Genomic DNA, 25,768 nt, shown 5'->3' with positions numbered 1-25,768 from the left:
TAGTAGGGAAGCTATAGATTGTCTCTATTTTAATGGCTAACCATTAAATTTTATCAAGCAAACTCATCTATATTTTTTCAACAAAATCAACAATTGTTCAGTGTTTCCATTCTCCTCGTGACTACTTCTTAGCTAATTAAAGAAAATCAAAGCAGTCCCCATCATCTTGTCTTTAAAGGTTTTAGTTTTATTCTTTTTAAAAATTGTTATTTTTATATTAAATAGTTAAGTCAACCAACATATTTTTATCATTTTCTGTGCTCATTGTTTTCTGTAGCCCATGTCTGACTTCTGGGTTCACTTTTCTTTAACATATAACTTTTGCTCATTTTTTGCTGAGTCATTGGCAGAATAAATGCTCTTAGTCTTTGCATGCCTGAAATATTTGTAATTTGTTCCTCCCTCCCTCACTGGAGCAGTGAGCCTGGTTGTGGTTCTCCCCACTGAACTGAGTGCATTTGGCCTCCTGCACTCCACAGGACCATTAATCCCTGCTGGGAACCGGGACCCCAGTCTGCCTTCCAGCCTGCCCAACTTTACATTTGTGCCAAATCTGCGCGATGGCGATGTCCATCTTTTTATAAGTCCAGCTATGTCTCTGCTTTTTTCTTCTTATGTTTTATTTGCATTGCAGTACATTTGGTGAAGAGGGGGGCATTTGAAACAGATTCACTCTTTCCCCCATTTCAAACTCTTGTTTTTCAAAAATTGTTATTTATTCTGAAGTTTTTATTCATTTGTTACATAACTTTCGAATAGCATGAGAAAATCAAAAGTTTCTCTTTTCTTCTGACGTTGGCACAAATTTTTTCCTCAGTAAACTGCCATTATGTTAAAGTACCTATTGTGTAAATCAAGCACGTTTATTATTAAAGTCAAGTTCAGTCAAGGTTGATGGAAGTTTAGACTACTGAGTTATTAATTCTGACTAGGATTAGAGAAAGATTCAAAGGTTAAGGGACATTTGATCTGTGCCCTAACAAATGAGTAGGAGTTTGCCACGAATAAATGATGAGAGGGTCAAAGCAAAAAAACAAAGGTCACAAACTAGCCCACAGATATAATTTGTCTTACAAAGTGGTTTCAAACTATGAGCCAATATTTTAAAACCAAGAGACTTCAGTAAAAATCAGGATTCCTCGCTTCTGATAGCAAGCAAAAAAAAAAGTAAAAGTTTTAGCAAGAGTGGGCCCAGCCCTCCAACACTCCCCCGAAGCTGGAGCTGAGTGTTCCACCTCTTCAGATAGGGTATGGGGTCTTCATAGTCTCCCACCTGGTGCCCGTCTCTTGTTTGTATCACCTGCTTGTCCTCTGTAAGCTTGTGTGTGGCCCCTGCAGAAAGTCTTGGAGACTTCCAAGGTGCACAATGCCTTTAGAAAAGGTTTTAAAACAGGAGAGTGGCATGATCCAATCTTTGTTTCCGTGACACAACTCTGACGGGGAAGGGGGATGGGTGGGAGGGTGGAGGGGACAATTTGAAAGCAGAGAAACCAGTTAGGAGGCTATTGCAATAGTCTGGGACAAAGATGACAAAGCACACAACTAATCATTAACAGCAGGACTGAAGGAGAGGGTAAGGCATCAAAGAATTTTTAGAAGTAGAATCTAAAAGGCTTGGCAATGGATTGAATGCCAGTTGGGAGGGAAAATGTGTCAAAGACGATTCAAATGTTTCTGGATTTAGGCTCTGCGTGTTGCCATCAAGTGAGACACGGAACTTAGAAGAAAGTCAAAGTTTTGGTTAAAAAAAATTGTGGGTTTTTTTGGTGACCTCTTTGGATCAGAGGCTGGATCTTAGTCATCTTTGTGTCCCCAACTTCTAACACATCTCCTGAAACAGGTTCAATAAATAAATGTTGAATTGAACTCAATTAAGCATATTGATTTTTAGTTGTTTGTGGGAAGGTCATCCAGGTGGAAATGTCCAGAAGTCAATTTGTCATTTTAGAGCTCCAGAGAAAGGTTGGAGCTGGAAATAAATTTGAGTGTTGTCAGCGTATTTACTTTCTTGACTGATTTCCACGAGTTGTATTTTATTAAGGCACACTTATTGATAGTATATCTTGATTAAAAAGTTAATGATTTTTGTTTACCTTTATGATTGCCATATGTGCTTAATATATTGCAATAATTCACCATCGTCCTCCTGTGCCTTTAGCAGTAAGTATAACTCATAAGGAACTTTTCTTCACCAAAAGATATTCCTGCTAGGCTCTAAAATGACAACAAATCTAACTTATGGAGTCATCAGACAATGTGAAAGGAACACAAGTGATTTACGTACAAACACATCAACTCCAACTTGACTGAAGTTTCCAGTAGCAATTAATTTCAGAAAATAAAAAGAGCATTCAAAATGATATAAGCAATGTTCTATACAAACATTGATTGTTCACTCAAAGGTAGTGTCAACCTAATATATTTTTTTTTAAAAAAGTCAAGTAGTCATTGTTTCTATTGTTGAGTTAATTTTTAGCTTAAATTGGCTATGCTCAGGGAAAAAAGAAATATGGTCTCCATTTTTAAGTATGTGACGCACATCCTCTCCTGGGTTTATCTTTCCTTGGGAAAGCATATAAGCAGATTGAAAAAAAAAGTGGAAAAAGGTACACAGCTTTCTTCACAACTTCCTATGGTCTTCATCTTCTTTCACAGTTTCCTATAGTACTTGGTAATTCAACACTTAAAAGACCTCGGAGGATCCTGACTTCATAACTCTACCTTGTTCCCTGCCTGAAGACACAACAGAGTTGTTACCTTGGTGACCACTGTGGAGGAAGTGAGCATTACCCAGAGCAGAGCACAAAAACACTTACGATGACATGAAAGAGAAGCGGGAATTCACCCAGGAGTGTTCTTTTCTATTTCCTAATTGTTTTTTGTCCTCCTTTTACTCTTCATTGACAAAAGTAGAGAACACTAAAAAAAGTCAAATACAATTTTCCCGTGCACCTGTTACCCAGCTCCAAAACCCTTCGACTCAGGGCTCTGCTTGTTTCATCTATTCCACCATCTGCTTCATCCCTTCCCCACAACAATGGGAATATTTGAGGGCAAATCCTCATTATTAGCTTATTTCACTCATAAATATTTCAGTATGCATCTCAAAAAGATAAGAACTCCTTTTTAAACATAGTCAAAATATCATTATTCTCTTGCCCCCCAAAAGAGAGTAATGTTCTTTAATGTCACCAAATATCAAGCCTATATTTGAATTTCTCCTATTGTATAACACATGAATGTTGCTTGTTTGTTTTTACCATTAGATTGGTTTGGTTATGGATCCAAACAAGAGCCACACATTGCACTTGTCTGATAGGTCCTTTATGTCTTTTAATTGAAAGATCCCTCCTCGCTCATTTTTCTTCTGGCAATACATTTGCTAAAGAAATCAGGTAATTTATTTCTGCAGAGTTCTTCATACTCTAAGATTTTGCTGACTGCCTTTCTATCACCTCATTTAACATGTTCCTATAAATTATAGTTAGATCTAGAAGCATGATTTAATTCAGCTTCAAATTTGGGGGAAAATGTTTGTAGAGGTACATAATACTCAGTTGTCTCTCTTTTAGTGATGTTTATGGCCATTACTGATCATTGCTTAGGTCTATTATTTCATGAGGGGTTTAAAATATGGTGATATTTTTATCATTCCTCTGTCATCTGTTGGCTGACAGACTTCTGTGGACAGAAATCTTTCTTCATCAACTCTATGGTTATCCTGAAGACAACTCACACAGGAAATACAAATACATGCTTGATTCTTTCCTCTTATTTACTAATTTTCAGAATAATGAACTGGTTCCCTAGCATCCAATAAAATTTAAAAGTGAGTTTTTCAATATCTTTTGTACTCATGGATTTTAACATAATGTGTTCCTGTCTATTTTGATAATTTCCTATTAATTCTCAGACTGTCCCATCTTTGGTTAGTAGGAGCCTGTTAAAGTTAGCTCCTAGGTTTTTTTGACACTACTCCAGTAGTCCATTGATTTCCTTACTCTTCAGTATACCAGTTTAGATATCTAGTGTATTTCCTACTCCAAAGCAAAAGTTAGACATTTCTCCAAAGTACCTTGTCTTCATCTAGCAGTACGTTATATGTAAGGACCAGAGTTTGGGCTTATTTTGATTTTTAATGCTATAAAATGTGAGAAGTACAAGTACAGCAGGTGTATTTTGGTTCCTTGAATGCGCTCCTTCCCACCATAGGTCCCTTACACTTGCTCTTCCCTCTGTCTGGAACACTCTTCCTTCCCCTCTTCACCTACTTATCGCCACCCATCTTGCATATTTCAACTCAAACCTCACTATCGAGAAAGGCTTTTCCAACCTGTTGACATGATCAATTTTCCTGCTATATGCTCTCAAAGGGCACTTGTCCTTTAACATACTTAGCACTCTTGATGTTTACCTAATTTCCATGATGGACTATAATATCGATGAGGGCAGACGCCATATTGGTTTTTGCTCATGGTTGTGTCGTGAGTGCCAAACTAATGCCTGATATAGACTAACAGTCTGTAGTGGGTTGATTGGTATCCCCCCAAAATTCATGTCCACAGGGAGCCCCAGATTGTGACCTTATTTGGAAATAAACATCAAGTCATAGGGGATTAGAGTGGGTGCTAAATCCAATGACTGGTGTCCCCATAGAAGAGGCGAGGACACACAGACTCAGGTAATAAGGCCATGTGAAGATGTGAAGACCGGGACAGAGATTGCAGCCGTGTTGCTACAGGCCAAGGAAGGCTGAGGATTGCTGGGAACCACCAGAATCTGGAAGAGACAAGGAAGGATTTTTCCCCAGAAGCTTCAGGGAGCCACACGGACCTGCTGACACCTTGATTTCAGACTACTAGCCTCCAGTACTGTGAGAGAACACGTTTCTGTTGTCTTAAGTCACCCAATTTCTGGTACTTTGTTATGGCAGACCTAGGAAACTAATACAATGGACATTACATTTCAAAATTGCGTTAGGAAATGTGATTGCCTTAAAAAATAAGTGTCATGGAATGTAATTAATCTGATTGATCAAATCACCACAAATCTGGTATCCCAGATACACAGAGAGTACCTCCTATCTTCCTTTCCCATAGAGAGAGTCCCCCACTCACTGAGCTTCACCTGCTCCTTGTGTCTGAGAGCTCTCCAGGCTCAGCAATGGCTGGAGGTGAAGCTCCTTACTAGAGTAGACAATATACTACAGAGCTCCTGCTTGGCAAAAGATCGGGGTGAATGGGGGGCCTCTTTTTGAAGCTGCTAGGGACATGGTAGTGAATAGTTCCAGACAAAGGAGACAAGTGTAGAGAAACGTGGAAATTTAAAGCAGAATTATGCAAACCTTGGTGACTTGGAGTTGCTATCAGTCTTCCAGTTTGAGAATTAGTGTCATCTTAATGAGACCCACCCAAGATATCTTAGGTCACCAGTCTGTTCCTGATATATTTGTCCTCTCTCTCTACAGCTATACTCACCTCGTTCCTTAGTCTAGAAAATTACTTCTTTAAATCCTTTCTCCCTTTAAACACACCAGCACTTCTCAATTACTATGTCATTACACTAGAACATTCCTGCTCCTCACCCATCATTCAAAATACCCTAAACAGATAAACTTTAATGATGAATAAATCACTTTAATCAATGAAGGGCTTAGTTTGTGAGTTCTATCAAGCAAATAAAACCAAAATAACCTCTTGTAAAATGCTACAAAATATAGGCTAGATATCATTTAACCTAGAAACTATGCATGACAACTATAAAGTTTCATTATGATTTTAAATTAATGCCTTACTCAATAAGTACAAAACAGTGAATTAGATACTTCTCTTTGTTTTAAAGAGAGTCAAACTAAGGGTTTTCTGGGTGACTTGTCACCAAATAGCCCACCTCTAGAATTCTCCCTACGTTATATCGTATTTGGCTTGATTGAGGATTAGCTGTGTGTGGTAGAAACGCTACTCACTTTGAAATCATAAAACCTGGATATGAGCCCCTGCTTTGCTACTTCTAAGCTGTGCAGAATTGGACAGGCCACTTAAGGGGGAAGATACATAAGTATCTAAGGGCAGTGCCTGGTATGCAGTTGGCACTCAATAAAGATGGGCATGGTGTATCATTAGATCTAGATTGTAATAATTAGGAGCAAGGAGCTGTGGAGTGAAACAGAACCAGGGTCCAGTTCTCATTCTGCCACTCACCAGCTTCGGATGTTGAATCAATCTGGGGGGCTCTCTCAGCCTCAGCTTCCTCCTCTGTAAAGAGGAGTCACTTCCTACTGCATAGGATTCTTGCAAACATTAAAACACAATCCATAAAAAGAACTTATTTCACTGGTTAGGATCCTGGGCGCAGACACGGCACTGCTCGTCAGGCCATGTTGGGGTGGCGTCCCACGTGCCACAGCTAGAAGGACCTACAACTAAGATATACAACTATGTACCAGGGGGGATTTGGGGAGATAAACCATAAAAAAAAAAAAAGAACTTAACACAGTGCCTGGCACATTGTAAGTGTTCAATAAATATTTTGTTGTCATTATCTATATCATTTACTGTTTCAGAGAGATGCTAAGATTCTAAGTTTTTGAATGTTTTAAATACTAAGATATTGAAATAAAATATTATTTGAGCTACCTTGTTTTTAATTAAATTCAAATTAATTCTAAATCCTCACAGGTTAAAATGTGAACTTTAAAATTATGATAATGATATTGGCAAAAATAAAATGTAACAAAAAGAGAACACAAAAGTATTTTCTACCAGAATGTAATACATAGAGAATCCATCCAACCTGCATTCTCTCTCTAACAGGACCAGCAAAACATGTTTTATGGAAAAATTCAAAATACATAAAGGTGCACTCTAATATATATTCATTTTATGATTTCTGACACATGGGAAATGATCTCCCAACTTGTCTCTTACTTCCTGATGTTCAATATTCATCCATTAGAGATTTAACCCTTTGACTTAAAAACATATTCCCTGGGAGGAAGATAACATGCCATCAGATATGAACATCTAAGTATAAATGAGGTTATCAGAGGCGTTCCAAAAAGAGTGCATGGACCCATAAATATTCTAGAGCCAGAAAGGGCAAGTATCCAAAGGGCAAAGAAGGCAAGCAGACACTGTGAAGATAAACTTCATTTTCCTCCCAGCTAAAGCTGTCTCCCACATGGGCAGGGGGAAACCAGGCGCTTTTATAGGTAAGAATTGTTTTTATTTAAAAACAAAATCACATGCGTTCTTGCATTTGTGTGACTGTGAAAAACAGATCTGATTAAAAGATTCCAAAGGCTTTAGGCCATTTCTTTTTTCTTTCAAATTCTGTCAATGATCCAGACACTTGTGATATTTGCATACAAGGACGTGATATTGCTATAGAACGTTGTCCTGTGAAAAATGTCTTTATAATAGCCATTGTGGAGCTATCATTTTACTAAGGATGGCACAGTGAGATGAAAAACTTTTAAAAATCACCTATTTTTAGTCTTTGCTTACACACAAAATTATGTAAAAATATACATTAGATTGGCAGGTCTGTCTTGGCAGCCGAAAGCACAGCATTAAAAAAGTATAATTATAAAATCACTTAAAAACTATTGTGTCACATAGTGTGGCAGGTAAATAATGATTGCTTTAACATGAGAATTATTTTAGTACCTGGTTATACAAATGTAGACATTTGTTCAAGTGAAGGTTAAGCCTCTGAGAGGTAATGGCTAATATCCCCTGGGAGCATTCTTCATCCTCAACAAAGAGGATGTAAGTTTTTCTTCAAGTACTCTAGAACTATGTACTTCCTTATTTAAAAAGCATTTATAAGATTTCAAAAGAAATATGAACTTTTTTTGATTCCAATATACCAAAGTATAAATTACCATAAGCATATCCTGCATTTTCTCCTCTCCCTTGATTCTGGTCTTCGTGAATCCTTTGCAAGTGTGTGTATGTGTGCACATGTTTATGTACATGGAGACAGCGATGGAGAGAAAGAAACACTCTTCAAACTTTATTGCCAAAGTTCTCAGATCCTGATGTGGAAGATTTTATAGCAGCTAAAGATGGATCTTTGTAGAGGTGGGAGTCTTCTGACTTAGGATGCTCTCACTCTCATCTCACATAGGGTCTAACTGAACCAACTGTCTTATGATGAAATCTTTAAGCTATTCAAATAGGAATCATGGATATTTATAGCCCAGTGTCATCCAATTCAGCATTCCACAGTTCTAGCTGCTAAAACTGAAAAAAGACATCAACAGGCAAACTTGAAATTTTTTTGAAGTTTAGTTGAAATATTTACTTCAAATTTTAGATGTTTCCAAAGGTTGCCCAGTTTCTAAGAGTCTGCCCATCTAATAAACAGCAAGAAGCCTGATGAGCCTTTTGACCTCTTCATTGGTAAGATGAAGAGCTGTCCCCCTCTGCGGAGAGGGAGCACCCTGAGAAGGGACGCTCACGCGATTTTAGTACATTGTTTTCAGTCCTAATTGAAACTAGGAAATGCTGGGAAGTGTGATAAGAAAAATAACAGGATCAGGGGAGTGTGGAAATTAGCTGACTTTTCTCCCCATAAAATTCGTGAAAATAGACTAGCTCGAGTTTGGGGTGTGATTTCTGGCTTATATGTGAAAAGAGAGGTCTTACAGCTGAAACCACAAAACCAGCAAGGGAATATCCTTCGCTGCCCTGTGACAAAAGGCACAATTCAAAATGCTGCTTGAGAAGAAGTCCAACAAGGCTGACCCAAAAGCAAGAAGGTAGGAGTGGGGTTGGGGGTGGTGATCCATTCAGATGAGACCCAGCTCATCCAGTGGTGAGCATTCCATGAGTCTACGTATGAGTGTCTAGCACAATGCCTATGTTATGGGAGCACTCAATAGACAGTCACTGGTGCAGCTGTTGTTGTCAATGCTTTGCTTTAACTCCGAGTGAAGGGCATCATTGTGCCACTTCCATCATGGAGAGCAGTGCTTCTTGTTAATGGCTGCACAAATCACTGACACTTGGCGAGATCTTTTCCCTGCCCTCAGAAACGTTAAACACAACCTCTAAAGCTGGAAAGCAGATAGACTTGTATCCACGTGCTCTAGACTGTAAACCCCTTGAGGAATTCTTCTCTCTCCAGTCTCAGTGCCTAGCATAATACACGGCATATTGGCATGACCTCAATAAGTGTTGTCATGTAGCGTAGCGGTTAAGAGCACAAACTCTGGAGCTGGGCTATTTGGATAGGTATTCTGGTTCTCCCACTTATTAGCTGTGTAATCATGGGCAAATTACTTAACCTCTCTGTGCTTCAGTATCCTCCCCTGTAAGGTGGAGATGATAACAGTCTCTACTTCCCAGGGTTACCATGAGGATTAAATGAATTATTACAAGTGAATTTCTCAGAATAATGCCTACCACCTTGGGATGAAATATATTTATTATTATTACAATGATGATGGTGATGATAACACACCGCCCCCCGCCCCACCCAGCACTAACTTTAGAAAAACCTTACAGCAAGAGAACATGCTCTCTGCCCCATCTCCTGGTGTCCACTGACCCTCTAAGAAACTTATATGGTTGCCCTTTTTATATCTAATGTAGATTGTGATGACAGCTACTAAGTGGAACAGATTCGTCCTGATTGTAGTTTGTTCAAGAAAAACTGACAGGAAAGAAGCTGCCAAGCACCTGTACTATAGTTTTCACCAGGCAAAGTCAAATCATTTCTTGCTGTTTTGTCAGCATCCTCTGAAAATGATTAGAACTGGGACATGTGTACTATATTTAAGAAAATAACATTCTCTAAATTATTGGGTAAATTATATTTACTAAAGGGGCTGTCTAACCCTAATAGGTTTTTTTGGTATCAAATTAGCCTATTCAGGAATGAATACATCATAATAAACCTATTCTCTCTAAAAATCAATAAGTAATGCTTTTAATTCATTTGATTACTGGATTTGGCAGGAGAATAATCATGTCATGAAACTGACATTACAAAAAAAAATCATTATGCTGATAAAAACAAGTACAATAAGCCAACAACTGAGCTGCAGAAAGAAAAAATATGCCAGGAAGTAGTTCCTGCCACAAAATGAGAAGCCAAGACTCTGCCTTTGGCCTCAGCATGAACAGGAGCGATTCTCTCTTGCAAATTGCCCCTCATTGCAGTTGAATGATATTATCTTCACCTGTGTAGCAATTCTTTCCACCAGCAGTTTCCATCAGCAGTGTGAAAACTGCATCTAACATCTCCTTAGTAAACTGTGCTAGTGGATGAGATGACAGTTACACCAAACAGAGTGTGTACTAGATTCATTTATCATGAGAACATGATCATCCAATGTTTGGATGGGACCCAGCCTAATGTTGTCATTCTACAATCTCTCCTCCAAGAGGTGATAATTGTGGCTAATTTCAGTGAACAAATATCAGATAAAGCATCCCTTTTCTTCCCCTGTGTTTCTGGGAATCTATAATGAGAGTTTGGAAGGAAAGCGTTATAGGCCATCAAGAGAAGACCAGGAAGACGTCCCTGCCCGGACAGAGCAGGTGGAGGGTGGACTGTGGACCATGAGACCAGCTCAGACTGTGGGCTTTGCTTTCCACACATCGCGTCACCACAAGCAAATCCACTTCCCCTCCCCAGCCTCCATTTCCTCAAGAGCAAAAGGGAATAATAAAATCTATCTTGGGGTTGTTACAAGAATTTAGCAAAATATGTCAGCACCTAGCACACAGTATAAACACAATGAATAGTAGTTACTATTATTAATGTTATCTTGCAAAATAACTCTTTCTCTTGGCCTTTGATACGTAGCAGAGACCTCATTAGTTTTTTGTGTAAGAGGATTGAAGTCAAGCTAAAGCAGCCCTTGGAAGGTGATGAAATCGTCTGGAGTCTGGAGATGACCAGGCACACCAGGACCCTTCCAGGGAGGAATGACCCCTAGACTGCAGAGTGTCTTGATTGGGATCAAGACCGTCATGTGGAACGCAGTCAGGAGGGTCCAGAAGTCTCTCCTTACGCTCTCCCGTCTTCATTACAATCCTCTCTCAGCCCTATTACCCAAAGCACTGTAAGAGGAAGAAAGTATTACACTAACGCTGTGGCTGTGCCCTCTTCCGGGGGGGCTTACACACGAGCTCTTCTTATTGCAAACTTCCTGACAGCTATCAAACCATCGTCCTTGTGCTTGCAAACCCTTTTTAAGATTCTTTGAAACATACAAAATGTTAGGAGCCTGAGCAAGCCTGTGCCTCCACTGTGATCACCTGGGGCTCATTCATCTACCTGGATCGGAAGGAGAAGGACTTTCCTTATTATTTGCTGCACTGATTGTTGTTGTTACAGTATCCATGCCTGCCCACCCTCTGAGACTGAGGCATAGAATTAATAATTCACGAACAGTATGGGGGAAACACTTTATCTCACATGTATCCTAAGTCCAAAAACTAAAAGAGAAATGTGAGGGTATGTGGTCAGAAGCAAAAATCTCTGAAACAGGAATCAGATGTGCAATACCTTCTTCAGAGGAAGGTGGACAATGTGGGCTCAGTTCTCGGCCCATCCCCACCACCCCATAATCCCCAGGAGGACAGAGTTTAGTACCGCCTCGGGCAGAGATGAAAAGGCAAAAGAAAGGATTCTTTTTCCCTCCTTTACTTTCTCTCTCAGTTAAGCTCCAAGGGAAAGGAGCTTGCAGTGGCAGGTAGTGAATGAGACTGCAGAGACATGCTATTCCAGCTCTTTAAATTAGGCTGAATAAAACTTCTACCAGACATCGTCCTGGCAGGGTATCCACAGCTACGAGATTGGCAGATCTATTTCCATTCCCAGCCAGGCACCCATCCCCTTTCCCCATCTCTCCCCTCCCCTAAGGAATGCCCAGGAAATACATGGGAAAAGTCAGGGAGATGCCACACAGTTGACTCAGCATTATTCTTTTCAATAAAATTTTATGCAAAAACAGACTCATCAAGGAATACGCACTACACACATCTACAACGTGCTAGGTATCACGACTTCTTTCACAAATTCCCCAACAACACAGACCTGCATCTTTGTTTCATCATCAGGAGGTATGGACGGTACCAAATAATTTAGCATGCTGCAATCTTGGTTAAATGCTTCAGTGTAGTCATTAAGAACATAGGGTCTGATCACAGACAACAAAGACAAAATACATAAATTGCACTTCATCAAAATTAAAAACTTTTGTGCATCAAAGAACACTATTAACGTAGTGAAAGACAACCCACAGAATGGGAGAAAATATTTGCAAACCATTAGCTGATGAGAGATTAATATCCATAATATATAAAGAACTTCTACAACTCAATAACAATAAAACAACCCTATTTATATATGGACAGAGGACTTGAATAGACATTTCTCCAAAGAGAGTTACAAGTGGCCAATAAGCACACGAAGAGATTTTCAGCATCATTTATCATTAGGATAATGCAAATCGAAACCACAATGAGATACAATTAAGATGGCTAGTAGAGAAAAATGGCAAGGATTTGGAGAAATTGCAGCCTTGCACATTGCTGGTGGAAATGTAAAATTGTGCAGCCACAATGGAAAACAGTACAGTGGTTCCTCAAAAAATTAAATATAGAATTACCATAGGTTATAGCAATTTCTGGTGTATACCCAAAAGAACTGAAAGCAGGAACTCAAACAGATATTTGAACACCCATGTTCATAGCAGCACTATTCACAATAGCCAAAAGGTAGAAGCAATCCAAGGACCCATTGATGGATGAATGGGTAAATGAAATGTGGTATATACATACAATGGAATATCATTCAGCCTTAAAAAGGAAGGAAATTCTCATACATGATACAACACAGATGAAACCTGAAGATATTTTGTTAAGTGAAATAAGCCAGACACAAAAGGATGAATACCATATGATTCCACTTATTTGTGGCACCTAGAATAGCCAAATTCATAGAGACAGAAAAGAAAAAGGTGATTGCCAGGGGCTGGGGGGAAGAAAATATAGAGACATTGTTTAACGGGCATAGAGTTTCAGTTTGGGAACATGAAAAAAGTGCTGGAGACGGATCATAATGATAGCTGCACAACAACGTGAATGGGCTTAATGCCAACCAACTGTACATTTAAAAATTGGTTAAAATGTAAGCTTTATGATACGCACATTTTACCACAATAAGAATTCAAAAAAAAGAGCATAACGTCTGGAGTCAAAGTGGCACAATTGGTGCCCTGGCTATCCCCCACACTTGCTGTGGGGCAAGAAATTTAGTCTTTCGGTGACTCCATTTTCTCATCTGTAAAATGGGATAATCAGAGTGCCTAAGGCATAGAGTCATTGTGAAGTCTACAGTAGATGACAAAAGGAAAATCTGCACACGAGTGCAAAAATCGTTAGCTATTATTATTGTTTCTTTGGTATAGATGCTAAAACCTCAATGCCATGGACAAACATTTCTTCCTTTTCTGCATCCCCCTTAGAGTGTGTTCTATATATTACTAAATACTTATTGACTGATTTATATATTCATGGACAGAGACGGACCTATTGACTCACCACCAGTGGTTGTTTCTCCAACACAGAATATAAATTAATATCGATCCCTTCATATTCTTGAATAAGCCTCTTTGAACCAAAGATATGCATTTATAGACAGCTGGGCAATGCTGAGGTATCATCTCAGCATAATTCAAATGGACATAATTCACAATGCTATGTTCCAAAGCCAAGGGAATTGTGAGGTCTCTCCCTTGCAATTATGTTATTCTAACCAACCTACAGAACCAGCCACAGAGTACAAAACCGAGTACTTGGGACACCGCCATCTAAAGAAAGATTCACAGGAGATTAAAGATAGTAAAATCCCTGAGCCCCAGAAGCTCATGTCTTCTTAGATCTTTCCACATCACCGACAAGGATTGAGGTGTGAAGAACATAGACCTGGCCCAGAGGAAGTTGGAAACCCCTGTAAAATTTAAAGGTAAGTGTATCTGAGGATGCTGTTGGTTTTGAGTTGACAGTGTGAGATACAGGGCACTTGCTAATTCTTTCCATTTTAAGCAAAACTATTTTAAAATAAAAGCCTCTACTCAAAAAAATGCTATCATAAAATATTAACATCCCTTCTCAGAAATAACAGGTGATTTCTGAAATGCACAGCATTTTCACTAGCTTTCCCTAAGATGAGTTGTTTAAAACTTTGGCTGATGCTGGCTTCTAAAAACATCTTCTTTCGGAGTGAGAGCAAATTCATTTAATGGTTTATTTCTCCAACAGTTTGAGTAACTATTTCCCCTAGATATCTTTTTTCAGAGCCCACACCCTAAAGCTTCATAATTCCATTAAATCCATGCACAGCTGGGCAATTCTTCCTTTGCTCACTTTATAGTGGTCCCCAGGGAATCTATGCAAATCTATGGAAATTCATTTTAAAGTCTGTACTCTGGAAGGGAGACTGCGTCCTCATTAAGTAAACGATTATATCTACAAACAAGCTAAAAGCAACATACTGGAGAGCTAAATTAAACTTTCCATCAGGAAAACTAAACCGTTCACTTTCACATATAGGCTTTACCTAAATGCTACCAAAATTATAAGAAAAAAGATTTTGATGAAGTCCAAACAAATATCAAGGAAAATGTAACTGAGCCACTATTGGGGGCACAGGCTCCTTGCTGGTACCATCACCTAATTCCACTTTAGGCAATGCCGTGGGAAGGGGTTCAGCCCTATAATTCATGGGCTCTCAGAAAGACTCCCCACATAAGGGTGAAAGCAAATGAACTCCCCTAGTCCTTCAAAGGGCGCCTAAGTCAACCTTAAGAAACCCTAATAAGACAGAGGGTCTGAAACGTAAGAGATAGGATGTGTGTAGGCTGAAATGAGGACAGGCTTTACACTTAGACTTAACTGCATCCCAATCCTACCTCCTCCACTTATGAGTTGAGTAAATCACCTAGACTTCAGAGCCTCGGTTTCTTCAACTGTAAATTGGGGATAAGAATAATTCTTGACAGTGTTACGAATTTTTAACGAGGTAAACTATGTAAAGCGCTTGACTCAATGCCTAGAACATGGTTAACACTCAAACGCCTTCACCTGGACCAAAAGATGAAGTCTGAGCAATGTCTAAGCTATAGAAATGAGAAGCTAACTGTAAGGGAAAAGAAGGAGTTTCTCCCCTAGAAGTTTTGGATCCTCAAACAACTATGGTGCTTTTCCATCTTAGGAGATCTGCTCGCCTTTCCTGCTGCCGGAAAAGAAAGGCTAAGGCGATCCATGGGAACGTTGACTCAATATTGCCACATCCCTTTCTTCTTAAGCCATTCCAACATTTACTCTTCTGGGCATAGACCTTCCTATATCTGAAAACTCTGTACAAGTTATCTCTTGGTTCTAAAGTCAGAAGTAAAAGTGCAAATCTCATCCGGTCAAATTTACCCTTGAAAATCCCTCAGGAAGGAATCACATGGGTACAGGCTCTCAGCAAGTCCAGCGTAGGCCATTTTCCCTCCATTATTGGGACAAGTTGCTTCTTCCTTAGCTGAGTCTGGGTGAACAAGCTGGCTTGAGTTTGAGATCTATATTATCTCAAAAAAAAATCACATATACATATTCTGATACTAGATTCATATTCCAATTAGCAAGATGCTCGTAATTTGAAAAAAGTAAATGAAGTGAGACCACTTGAGGAGAGGGAAGATTTCCCTCTCCATGGACACTTTGAGTGGAATAACTGGTGGAATAGCCTGCACTATTTATTAATTTTTTAATATATTTTTTATTTTGCAAAGCAATATGATTGTATTTACATGTGTTAAATATATTTTAATTAAATGCAAACAGGGCACTACGCCACATTTTGCTTTTGTGTTACTAAAATGAGGCTGCAGTCAATGGTGAGCCCCACCAGCCAGGTCTCTACCCCTCAGAGACACATTCACATTTTAAGAAATTAAGACAAAGCTTTGGTCGGGGGCACAATCAAGTCACTGTGACGTTTAGTCTAGCCCAGGAGTCATATCTAGCCCTGTCTTTGTTCATCAAGCTTTCTGTCTCTCAGAGTCTGGGTCCTGTCGGTCCCATTTACAGCATCTTTTCAACCTTTTTTTATTTCTTCCAGAAAAGGAATTCAGACCAGGAAAGCATTCCTTGACCGTGGCATCAGATTTTGATCCACCAACATTAACACCTGATCTTTCTAATCTCTCTCAAGATCTATATTTTATTTTCCTGCTACCCTCATTCTTTCCATTCGACTCTTCACCTATTCTCTCCTTTACTCTTTACATGGAGGGAGGAAGAAAATCTTTAAATCAATGACAATAAACATGTACAGGTCACACACAACTTTTAATATTAACTCCATTCTAAGAAAGTTTGTAAAGAAATCTGGCATATCATGTCTAAAATCAACCCAGATGCATTGTGCTGTAACATGAAAAAAAAATACTATTCATTTTCCAAAAAAGGAAAAATAAGTTGTTTCTAAATTTTAAATTTTTAATTTCTATTTTAAATATGAACTATCTAAAATATAAAAAGGTCATTTTGATAAAATAAAGATGCAGACATAAAGTTGTTCTGAAGGCTTGTTGCAGATATTTTATAAAGAAATAGCCCTGACATTATTATTAAACTTTTAACTTTAATAGTGAAAGCCACATTTAATTTTCCACAGAGAACCTCCTGCTCCTCCCGCACAGCTCACCATCTCCTCCATGTTTCTGTTGCACGTGTTTGTGTGTAGGTGATGACATTAACACGTGATATCTTGTATCACAAATTTATACTCATCTATTTCCCCCATTTGTTGGTAAAGCTTCTCGCTTAGCTTTATATCCCCAATGGGGATATAAGTTCAGTTCCCTGCAGATAGTAGAGGTTCAAAAAGTATCTGTTGGGCTTCCTTTGAATTATTCTGTTTGAAGCTTTGGGACTGATGAGATCCCCTTGCTTCCTCCACCTCTGGCCAGTCCCTCATGCCCTTGACTAGTTTGCCCATCATCGCCTTCTGTACCCAACGCTTCCTATCACCAGTTCACCATCTCTCAGCCTCATGTGTCTTTTGTTTCAATGGCTACTGCAGTGACCAGTCCTGTGTGGGTTTGGAATGATTTCCTTCAGGCAGAACTTGACAATGCCTTGCTTTAAGGCCATACCACGCGTCTCTCAGCAGCCCAGGACTTCTCATTCACACTGAGGGGTGAGTGGTCTTGCTTGGTGCCCACCAATGCAGTCTGGAATTTCAGGGGAGTTAAATGCCAGTAGAGCTAACCTTTAACCAGTGGCAGACAAGAAAAATGGATACTTCCTCTCTCTTCTCAACTATCCATGGTCCTGAGAGCAGCTGATGTGGCTTTTCATGGGACAGTCCTACAGCATGAAGCGGTATAATGTAGTGCTAACTAGTTCAGCATCACACCTTTCAATGAGCTCTCCCTCCTTCGCCTAACTCAGTTCTTTTTAGACTCTCTCCTGCCTCCCTTAACACAAAAAGTAGCACAAATTCTTACAACAGACCCTGCTTTCTGGGGTTGTCAGCTAAAACACTTGCCCACATCACAGGCCCTGCAGAGCGGACATGGCCATGTCCAGAGCAAATAACCCTCCCTACTTTTCAGGGGAGGATTGAACAGAGATGGACATCTAACACAAAGGCTGCAGATGCACTGACTGAGCCAATAAGCAAGACTCTGGACCTGGTTTGAAGAGACAAGCAGAAGAAATTGAATTCCTCTCTGGGGAGATGGGGAAATAGAAAAGTAGGAGATGAAGCTGATTAGCAGTAGATTATGATATAAAGAGAGAAGGTGGCAGGGCAGCCACCATGCTCTAATGGCTCAATTCAGTCGGGGAGGGAGGAGAAACTGTGTTCATTCATTTGTCAATATAACTAAGCACTCGGTATAGTGCCTACCACATAGGAGGAGCTTAATAAATTTTTTGCTAAATGAAAAATGACGCTTTTCTCCCACTTAACTTCTTGATTTTAACTCCTCTGCGCTCAATCTTTCCTCTACGATCATAGACAAGAATCCTCTAGCACTTCCTCAACCACGTCAACACTAGAATCTTCTACTCCACTCCATTTAGTTAATAATAAACCACACCTTAAACCTCACCATCTCTCTTAACTGCTTCCCCTTCAGAAGCTCTGAAATGCCTCTCCTTGGCCATTACGCTTCCTATTGTCTATCACCTCTGTCACCTCTATCTCTACCTCTCCCTTCTGGGCATGCTCTTCTCTCTCATCAGCCCTCCTCTGTCACAGTCCTCATTCCCTTTCCGACCTTCTTTGCTACATGCTTCTCTACCCAGCCAGCCGCCTGTTGTTAATTATAATAAACGCTTCTATTTCCATATTTAATACACATACGTGCATAAGTATTCCAGTTCCAACATTAACAGACCACACTGTTTCCCTCATTCATGTTCCTGATCTAACAAGCACAGCTGGAAAATATCGCATCTAGCTTCAATCGGACCTTCCACAGAAATAGAATTACAACTTTTTCTCTTGCATCCCATGATCTCATTCATACCATTTTAACAATTTCTCCTTCTGTAGCCCATACTCGGTAAGCAGAAGACTTTAAGTCTTTTTCCCCTTTCTCATGATTCTCTAGGAGTTTGCAAATGGAGAGTTGTTTCACACATGGTTCTTTCCCTTGCCTGTGATTCTATTCTCAGTTCATGGCCGTTGTGCATTACCACTTGACTAGTCTACTTTTTTCTTGCCCTGCTTCCCTCACAAGTCCATACACGCCTGTGCATGTATAGACCTAATTGTGGAAGACTCAAGTTCTTTCCCAATGGACTCATGGACACCATGCAAATCAGGGGATGTGGCTGAATGTTGGGCATTCGCCTAATTCCACGGACTAGCATATCTAAGCCTCAACTCTGACCCAGCCAAGACTCCCGGTCAAACAATCCACTGACCTTCCCTATCCACTATGTTACAAACTTTTCATATATTTTTAACCTTAAAAATAACTCCAGAAGGTTCACATTATCACCTGCATGTTACATATGAGGAAACTGAGTTCCAAAGAAGGTTGAGTAAATTTCTGTAGGTCACACAGTTAATAAGTAGCAGAGTTAGCATGAAAACCCAAGCTTTCTTATCCCAAATGATACTCTTTCAAGAATACTATAAAGATGCTTTGCAATTTGTGTTTATTCTCAACGGCATCAAAATAATATTAAACCTTTAGGATTACATCTTTGGGTTGCCAATAGTAGTAACATAATCAGTCTTATTATTACTGGCATATTGCTTCCTTCTCTCTCCTTCATCTCCTCGGTGGATGCTACCAAACTTATTAAGTCTCTCAGCCAATGCCTTTCTTTTCTAGTCCCTAAGCATTATCTTAATTTAGCCCTTAGCCATCATATTTTATTAACTGAAAAAGGGCTTTTAATCTGGCTTCCCTGATCTCAGTCTCTTCCTAACTCAATTCGTATTATTCCTAATTGCCATCCTTCTCCAATAGACTTCACTATATCATTTTCTCTTCTATGGGGAAAGTTTGATAACTTCTACTTTTTTGCTAAATGTAACATTAAGTCTTTCCTGTCTTCATCAATCCATCAATATTAAATTCAGCTTCATCTTTTATGCTATTTTTCACTAGAATTTCACCTTCAAGCCTTGTTCTTAAAACAATTTATGGATTTCCAGTTTGAAGAACACTAACTTTATCCCATGTGTTCAACAGTCCTGTATTCAAAAAACCATTGAAATGACTAAAGAAAAAAATTTAAAGGTAAAATATGTATTTATCTTAGAAAAAATATTTAAGGTTTTCCTTAAAAGATGAAAAATTTGATAATTTCTACAATATGTAGTACATGACAGATCAGATTTTTTAAAAACATGGACCACAATTCAAATCAACCAACAGAAGGTTGGAGAATTTAGCATGTCCAGATAGTTTGGATGTCAAGATACTAAGGCTGAAATTATCTAGTTATTGGATAAACTACAGCTCACAATCATGAAAATATTTTTCTGGATCCACAATAAAGTAAAGAAACACTTCAGCGATGCACTACCAGAGAACATTGAAACTGGAGAGATGAGGAATAAACAAAAAAGGCAAAACCTGGGCTTACTTTGATGGCAAGGTTGGTACTGAGGTACTCAGCCTTGGCTGTGCCTCAAGGTTAGGTGAATAGAATCTGAAGCTCCAACGTTAAGAAGAGGCCCTTGATGGTGAGCAAAATGGACCTAGGTTAGTAGCAACAACAGAACCCAGGACAACCAAACTCAATCCTCTCTAGAGAAAAGTGTTTTCAATCACAACACCAAGGATTCCCATAGATTATGAAATCATCATAAAAATTGACTAAATGCACAAGAAGAAGTCCACCATGAGTATGAATCAGCAGGGGAAAAAAGCAACCTATTTAGATCCCCAATAACCTCAAGTTGTAGAATTATCAGATATAAAATACAAAATAACTCTAAATAAAATATTGAAAGAAGTAAACGATAAATTTAAAAAAGCAAGCATTTAAGAAGAAATTACTTTTTTAAAAAAGATTGGGCAACTTTTAAAAATAAAGTTTTCAGAATGAAAACAATCATTGAAACTAGAAAGTTTCTCAATGAGTAAACAGCTTAGATAGAGCTGAAGTGAGAATTAGGAAATTGGAAGATTGCCCTAAAGAAATTACACAGAGTCAAGCAGATAGAGGAAAAGCAATGCAATACATGAAAAAGAGATAAATAGACACAAAGAATAGAATAAGATCTCATAAAGTAATAATACAAAGAATGGAGGAAAGGAAACATTCAAAGACAAAATGTTTAGAAATTTCCCAGAACTGATGACAGACTTTTGGAAAGATACATGAAATATATCCATACCTACATATATTGTAGTAAAAGAACAAAAAAGTAATCAGATAGAAATCATTTGCAAAGTAATGATAATTAGTCTAAAAGTGGACTTCTCAATAGCAGCAATGGAAGCCAGGAGCAGTAGAATAATTTCTTCAAGAAATATAAAAGTAATTTCCTCAAGAAATTATTTCAAGAAAATAACCATCAACCCATTATTTTATGCCTAGCAAAATTTCTTCAAGATTGAGAGTGAATTAGATACATTGCAAGCATTTTAAGATAAACAAAATCTAAGAGAGAAACAATATACTTTCACAAGAAATTTCTAAAAGATATACTTCTGGAAGAAAAAAAATTACTCCAGAAGGAAAGTCTAAGAAGAAAAGTGAGCAGAAATTGATAAACATGTAGGTAAATCTAAATAAACTTTGACTTATAAAGTAATAGTTAAAATGTCTAATTTGGGAAATTAAATAAAATGATAGATCTTAAAGAGTAATAGCATGGAAGTCAGAAGGGGTGATCGGAAGCATATTGTTCTGTTACTCTTGTATTTTCAGAAGGGGGAGGGTGTAAATGGTTGATTAAATTTAGGCATTTTAAGTTAATGGACACCCAATAAAATATCAAGAATTAAATGTCATTGATCACGATATTTATGTATACGGATCAAACTTGCCAGTTAAAAAACAGAAATTTTAAGGCTAGACAAACAGAAAACTTCAACTACATGCTTTATATAAAAGACACTGTAAAATATAAAGACAGAAAATTATTGAAAGATATATCTGTCAAATAGCCCAAAGAGAAATGGAGGAGCTGTTAATATTATGAAAGATCTTTAAGATAAAAATTATTAGGAGGAAGTGATACTATCTTAAGGTTAGAGTTTCAAATCACCAATAAGATTTAACAATTAGATATATAATATGAACCTATCTTGAAAGACATAATGCAAAACAATCATAGTACAGAAAGAAACTGACAAATCCCCCTAATAATATGAGAATAAAACACATCTTTCTCAATTAATGATAGTTCAAGAAGAAAGAAATGTGTTAAAATATGGATATTTTTAACTATCAAATTTGTTTTAATGGATATTCATGTATCTCTATATAAAATAGAGAGAGAGAGGGAGTGAGAAAAAGAAAGAGATGTTCCATATTCTTCTCAAGAACACATGGTACATCTATCAAAATTGAATATATTAATCTATAAAGCAAAACTCATTTTATATATACAGCCATGCATCACTTAAGGACGGGGATATGTTCTGAGAAATGCATTGGTAGGCAATTTTGTCATTTGGTGAACAACATAGAATGTACTTACACAAACCTAGATGGTATAGCCTACCACACACCTAGGCTATATGGTACCAATCTTTTGGGACTACCATCACATGTGCAGTCTGTCATTGACCGAAACGTTATGCAGTGCATGACTGTATTTATCCTACATTCTCTGGCCACAATGCAATTAAATCAGAAACCATTATTTAAAGAGATAAATTTTTAACATCTTCTTACGAAAAATTTCTAACACATACAAGAGTAAATAAAATAGACATAGAATGCTCATGTGCCCTTCAGCTAGCTTCAACAGTTTTTCAACTCAGAGCCAATCGTTTCTTATCCATACACCCACTCCCATCTAAATTTTTCTAAAGCAAATTCACCCATAAATATTTCTCTGTAACTCTATAAAAGAAGGACTCTTTTTTTAACACAACCATAATACCATTATATATCTTTAAAAATAAATAAAATTTCCTCAAATATCCAGTCGATGTTCAAATTTCCCCAATTATCTCATGTTTTCTTAAGTTTCTTCAAGTCAGAATCCAAATAAGGATCATACATTGTATTTGATGGATACGCCTTTTAAATCCCGAGTAGATACGTTATTAAGACCCCATATGATTGAAATTTTAAAACCACACTTCCAAATAACTCACAGGTCATAGAAGAAATAATAATGGAATATTATAAATACTTGCAACTGAACAAAGAGTAAAACACCAACATAGCTAAACTTTGAAAGGCAATAATTTAGGAAAATTTTACACTTTGATGTTATCAGGCAAAGAAATGGTGAAAATTAATGATTTAAATATCCAACTTAAGAATTTGAGGGGTAGGTAATGATAGAATATATATAAAGAAAACAGAAGGATGAAATAAAGAATATATTACTGAAATCGAAAACTAAAATATAACACAGGATCAATGTGATGGGAAAAAGGTAGCCCCAATTCTTTGACACTCATCTCATTGATAGGACTCATCTCTATTTCCCCTCCCCTTGAATCTTTGCTCTGACTGCTCTGATCAAGAATATGACAGAAGTGATGCTTTCCAGTTGCAGGTCTAGACTTTAAGAGGACTTGCAATTTCTACTTCTTGTCTCTTGCAACATTCTGAGAGCCCCAAGCTAGAATGTAAGAAGTCTTAATACTCTGTTGGAGAGGCCATGTGGAAAGGCCCTGTGCTCATGGATAGAGGGAGAGCCCCAGCTGAGCTCAGCCCTCCAGTTTTCCTTGTCAAGGCCTGTAAGTCAAACTATCTTTGACTCTCCAGACCAGACCAGCTAATCGCCAGTGATATTTGCCAAGGGAAAAAAAAACAACACAAAACACTAAGAAAAAAAGGACTCAGCTATTAGACTTATTGTGGTGATCATTTTGTAATATATACAAATATCGAATCATTATGTTGTACACCTGATACTAACATAATGTTATATGTCAATTATACCCCAATTAAAGAAAGAGAAAAAAGGATGATACATCAGACTATATACAAGGGAGGTGACTGGATTAAAGCCACAAAGCAGGATTAGGGCCATCTGATGAGGTAGAACAAGTACTTGATTGCGGTATGCCTTCTCCCACCAGTTAACTTTAGGAAAGTTATTTAAATCTACCAGATTTTAGTTGGATTAAAAAAAAAAACCTGAAATTTTTTCTATACCTATGATTCCATGATGTGATTTTTAGAGGGCTTATACTTAGGAAATGGTGGAATTTAGGGCAAGGAACAGAGTAGAGTTCAGAAGGACACCAACCATGACTGGTTGTTCTCTTTGCTTAAGATGAAAAAAGAAAAAAGTGGAGACTAACTTGCCCTTTCTTTCACAAAACTTTACTATGTATGTTCAGAACCTTTTCATTTCAATAAAGTTAATCTGTTGAATGAAATTCACACACACAAAAAGTTTTTCTCCCCATATAAAAGAAATACCACATTAGCTATTTGATAGACATAATGCCTACAATGAAAGAACTAATTTTCATTCTTATATATTCTATAAAATACTGTATACTAAATCCTTGTTTTCGAATGATTTTGCAAGATTTTGCGACTCCTACAAATGGCTTGTGCTGCAATATGAGGTGGAGCTCAAATGCAATTAAGCGCTTATCAAAAACATAGCCACAACTTCCACCTTGCTCTACATTTTTCAATGGTAACTTAAAACTTTCCTAAGACTTGACAAATTATTTGTGCCTTTCTGTGGGGTTTTGAACATTGAATTTAGTTAATGAAGTTTTTTAGCTTGTTAAATTTTTGCTGATATTTTGGAATGATTTGGAAGCATATGGATAGAGGGGGTGGAAAGAACCATAGTTCTATCAAAATGTTCTAGCTTGTTATCTTAGATAAAGTAAAAAGCTATATCATATTTTCCCCTTAGTTTCTGGTGAGAAAGTTTATTAGTTTAAATGCCTTGTCAAATTCCAAAATATTTCTATCTCAATTTTGAAATTTAATGTATAATGAAAAACCTAGACCATTTGACATAGTGAACAGGTAATAGGTTCCAATGCAAAGATTAGGCCATTCTAAAAGAGGATATCATTAGGATTTTTTTAAAATTTCGTTTTAAATTAGCAAAGCCATTTCACATATTCAGTTGCTTTCTAATGAGAATGAACATTTGCATGGAAAAATTAAGAAACATTCATGATTTGATGTACACAGTATAAACATGAGAAGCATCATGCCCATTAATAGATACAGATTAATCTTTCACTTCTCTGCTCTGAACATACAAAACCATCTTTAACTAGATATAGCTATATAACATGACATATTTATATGAGTTGTCTACATTCTTACTAAAATTAAAATTAGAGCATCAATCTTGTCCTTTACCCATTGCTATTTCAAAAAATTAAAAAAAAAAACTAGCTAGATTCTTTTTTATTTCAAAGTGTCCTCTTTATCTTTGTGAGCTAGCTAGATACCTACTACTAGACATTAGTAATTCCTTTCTTTCCAAGTTATTTTTAGGGTGCTTTAGCTTTGTTAAGATGTCCACCAAATGCTAAGACATTAAATATTGAGTTTCCTCTTCTATGTCTATACCATAGATAGGAGATTTCTTGCTTCAAACCTCAGTGCACACATGTAAACACAATTGCTGAAAACAAGGCAACAAGTGAGAAGCAGGGTTAAAATAAGAACTCAGACAATCTGACTCACAATCCAGCATTCAACCCCCTAGAACTTGCTGTTTTTCTTTGTCCTCTTTGCTGTGAACCAAGACACTTGTTCTTTAGCAGGGTGTTTCTGCTGCAAATCCAGTTGCTACTGCATTATGCAATGAAGTCAGAAGCCTGAGCTTGTGACATCAATGTAGGTTGCTATGGTAACTCTTTCCATAAGTATTACAGGTTCATTGTAGGCTCAAAAAAGAGGACTTCAGCAGAGTGGCAATATAGCTGGCATTATTCAGACCAAATTACAACAATAAGTGGTGCAAAAAAGTGGTTTTACTAGTTATAATAAAGACAGATTTTTGTATTTATGTTTTATGTCAATACTGAAAGTCATTTTAAAAATATATTTCTTTTTTTCAAAAAGGAAAATTTTCCAATAGAAATAGCATTGCCCCTGACCTT

General features: G+C 37.7%; 1 long non-coding RNA gene across 3 annotated transcripts in view; it reads right to left on the bottom strand.

Moving 5' to 3' along the window:
• The window catches only part of LOC103564470 (uncharacterized), a 280,693-nt gene extending 255,213 nt beyond the window's left edge, over nucleotides 1-25,480 (bottom strand). Inside the window, exon 1 of one of the 3 annotated variants that reach the window (XR_548078.2) lies at nucleotides 25,350-25,480. This is a non-coding gene — a long non-coding RNA (uncharacterized lncRNA). The remainder of the gene's footprint in view (nucleotides 1-25,349) is intronic. The other 2 variants (XR_011535428.1, XR_011535429.1) reach the window with 2 other exon arrangements.
• Between the last annotated feature and the right edge of the window lie 288 nt (nucleotides 25,481-25,768).

Source organism: Equus przewalskii, chromosome 32 (genome assembly GCF_037783145.1).
Source record: "Equus przewalskii isolate Varuska chromosome 32, EquPr2, whole genome shotgun sequence".
Taxonomy (NCBI): Eukaryota; Metazoa; Chordata; class Mammalia; order Perissodactyla; family Equidae; genus Equus; species Equus przewalskii.
Note: the sequence above shows the minus strand (reverse complement) of the source record. Positions and strands in the feature narration are given on the sequence as shown.